We start from the raw sequence: 3812 nt of genomic DNA, 5'->3' as shown, positions 1-3812 counted from the left end.
CCTGTAGCGGGACATGCGATATGGGCGTATTTTCTTCCATATATGCATCATTTTCCATCAATTCTGGATCATTCTGTTCCAAATTTTCACCTGTATAATCGTCACAAATCCTGCATCATCTAGAGAGGGTGTGTGAGTAGTACAAATATCAGTCACATTACTTTGGTCAATGCCATTATTTCCCCCGTGATCAAAGGAAGTGGATGAATGAAGATGTTTAGGAAGGAGCAAGATTTCCTTCCGGAGGAGGGCGCCTGCATTTGGATGAAGAGATGCAAATGGAAACACATTCTCATCAAAGACGACGTCTCGGGAAATATATATGCGACCAGTAGATATATCAAGACATTTGACCCCCTTATGACGCGGACTGTATCCTAAGAAGACACATTGTTTGGAGCGAAAGGAAAGCTTACGAGAATTATATGGGCGAAGATTTGGCCAACAGGCGCATCCAAACACACGAAGAGAGTTGTAGGTAGGCTTTTTGTGAAAAAGACGTTCATAAGGGGTTTCAAAATTGATAACACTACTGGGAAGTAAATTGATGAGATATGTGGCAGCAAGAAAAGCTTCATCCCAGTATTTTAATGGCACAGAGGAGTTTGCAAGAAGAGCAAGTCCGACTTCAACAATGTGGCGATGTTTTCTCTGAGCCGATCCATTCTGCTGATGAGCATGGGGGCAGGAAACATGATGAGCAATGCCCATCTTTTGGAAGAATGAGTTTAGTTTCTCATATTCCCCACCCCAATCAGATTGGATGGCAATGATTTTTGCATTAAATTGGCGTTCGACATGTGCTTGGAAATTTTGAAAAACCTCAAAAACATCAGATTTTTTCTTAATAAGGTAAATCCATCAGAATTTGGTGTAATCATCGATGAAACTCACATAATATTTATATCTACCAACGGAAAGAGGAGCATCTCCCCATACATCAGAAAAAATCAACTCAAGAGGTTTGGTAGATACACTAGTAGACACTGGATAGGGTAATTGGTGACTTTTTGCTCGTTGGCATGAGTCACATACCGACTCAACATCTAACTCCCCATGGCAAGGAAGTTTATTATTCCTAAGCACACGTTGAACTATTGAAAATGAAGGGTGACCAAGCCGAGCGTGCCAACACGATGAAGATATCTTGGTGACACCGTAAGCTTGTTTATTTGACGTCCTAGACGGAATCAATGGATAGAGACCTCCTCTACATCTACCTCGATGCAGCACCCTCCCCGTGACCTGATCCTTAATAAAAAAGAAATAAGACCAAAACTCAATGTAAACATGATTGTCAAGGGTAAGATGATGAACGGAAAGGAGATTTTGTGAGGCAGTAGGAATATGTAGAATTTTGTTTAGATGGAGATCTTGATTTTGGGTTCTGATAATGGAATTTCCAATATGACTAATATTCATACCTGTACCATCAGCAGTGTGGACCTGATCACCTCCGTGGTACTTGTCACGGGTGGTTAACTTCTCGAGTTCACCCGTGATGTGATTAGTAGCGCCACTGTCGGCGTACCAATTTGTGTCTACCCCATATGATGAGGTTGCTATAGATCCGGCCACCTTCTCTTCTGGAAGATAGTCTTCCGTGAACCGGTACCAGCAGTCCATGGCAACGTGGCCCGGCTTGCTGCATATTTGGCAGTGTGGGCGATTGTCGTTGCGGAAGCCCCCACCAGCCGGTCCTCCTGGTCCTCCTGGTCTTGGGCGCCCCCCTGTTGTTGTTGTAGCCAGGAGAGGCACCACCAGAGCCGCGGCCATGTCCACCGCGGCCGCCACCACGGCCACGGGACATGCCACGACCACGCTGTTGACCACGCCCGCGAGTGGCGGCGTTGGCTGAAGATCTGAAGCCGCCTTTGCCAGAGGCTTGAAGAAGCTCGACGCGCTGATCAAAGTTCGCCATCTGGGAGTACAATGCATCTAGCGTAAGTGGTTCAGTACGAGCATCAAGAGCAGATACCAGGGGGTTGTATTCTAGGTCGAGGCCGGCCAGGATGTATGAGATCAGTTCATCTTCGCCAAGTGGTTTGCCGGCAGCCGCCAGCTCATCAGCGAACGATCTCATCTTGGCGAAGTAGACCGCGACTGACTGGGTCTCCTTCTCGGCGTTGGAGAGGGAGATCCGAAGGTTGTTGATGCGGGAGCGGGAGTGTGACGAAAACATGTTCGTCAGAGCGGTCCATGCCGCGTGCGCCGTCTCCACGGCGACCATCTGCGTTAGTACCTCCCTCGTGATCGAGGTCAGGAGGTAGGCGAGCACTTGCTGGTCCTGGGTAACCCAGGCCGCGTGTGCCGGGTTGGGGATGCTCGTAGCCTTTCCATCTTTGTCGGTGGTGGTGATGGTTTTCTCAGGCTCGGCGATGGATCCATCTAGGTATCCAAAGAGGGAGGCTCCACGTATCTGGGGAAGGAGTTGGGTCTTCCACAGAAGGAAGTTTTCACGGGTAAGCTTCTCGGTGATTTGGTTGTTGAGGGGATTGGCCGTGGCATGGGATGAGGAGGAAGACATGACGGCTGGGAAGGAAAGGCTAGATGTGTTTTGGAAGGAAAGCTCTGATTACCATGTGAAAATAAGGAAGCGTGTTTACCTACCGTAGTAGGCCGCTGGTTTCGTGTTTATATAGGATCAGCAAGCCCTGATCGAGGCGTATACAAAGTATCGTTACAGACTTGGGATACAAGAAAATAAAGAGGTAAGAATGAATCTAAACAACTCTAGGCAGGATTCGGTTCTGGTTTTATCTCAACCAAACCGAGTACAACAAAATATCTAGAACTCTCTAGACTATTCCTAACAGAACCGTGATCGTCTTCGCCTCGCTTGGCTGTTCCGGCAACCGTCACATAGCTCGCTCATGTACTGGTACCGCTCTATCCAGTGTGGAGCACCCAACGTTGTGTCACTGTCATTACGCTGTACGTAGGAGACTTGAAACGCCCAAACGCACGCAGCAGTTTCTTCTTTTCGTCGTCGTGGTCATGCACGGCGGTGTAGATTGCTACCGCCCTGCCGTGGGCCGTGGCTGACCAGGAGTGCGTGCGGACTGCCGGTAGCGATCGCCGGCCTCTTTCCTGCGCGACGTGTGTAGCAACCGCAATTTAATTGCGCCGTCTTTTCCTCGGACCGCGTGAGAGCTACTGCTCCTCCTTTATATATACTACTCCCTTTGTAAACTATTATAAAAGCGTTTAGATCACTAAACACTCTTATATTAATTTAGAGAGGGAGTAGTACGTATATACACAGCTCTTGATCCATTCACCGTGTGACCGCGTGAAGGCGACGTGCAAATTGCCAAAGGATGAGATGAAAAGGAGAGACCGACATACTGACCCTGCTTGCCGTCTCCTTTCCTTTCCTTCGGGGAGGGAGATGGTCAGTTCAACGTCGACCTCCCTCCCTCCGACGACGCGCGAGAGATGCCGATTTGGATTTGGTGCTCCATCAACAAATGGGAAACGAACCGTTCAAAAAAAAGAAAAAGGAAAAGGAAACTAAATTCTGGAGCAAGGCAAGTAGTAGTATAGCCGCGGCTCCAAGCAAAGCAGCAGATGCTATGGATGGCTGCAATATGCAGGTGATATTGCTTGAAGACCCAGATGTAATATATGCCCCAACGTACTACAACCAGTTCGCCATGCAAGGGGAAAAAAGAAGCATTTTTCTCGTCGGCCGCTGCATGCGCTTTGCCTATCGACGCACGACGAATCGTGTGGAGCGAGGCCCAAAGCTTATTCATTTCCGCGTAAGGGCATCTCCAACAGCCGCGCTAAGCGTCGCGCGCAAAAAACCT

General features: G+C 48.5%; 1 pseudogene; it reads right to left on the bottom strand.

Annotated features, from left to right (window-relative positions):
- Positions 1-1905: 1905 nt before the first annotated feature.
- LOC123095325 (uncharacterized) lies at positions 1906-2044 on the bottom strand (annotated as a pseudogene).
- Positions 2045-3812: the final 1768 nt, after the last annotated feature.

Source organism: Triticum aestivum, chromosome 4B, assembly GCF_018294505.1.
Source record: "Triticum aestivum cultivar Chinese Spring chromosome 4B, IWGSC CS RefSeq v2.1, whole genome shotgun sequence".
NCBI lineage: Eukaryota > Viridiplantae > Streptophyta > Magnoliopsida > Poales > Poaceae > Triticum > Triticum aestivum.
Note: the sequence above shows the minus strand (reverse complement) of the source record. Positions and strands in the feature narration are given on the sequence as shown.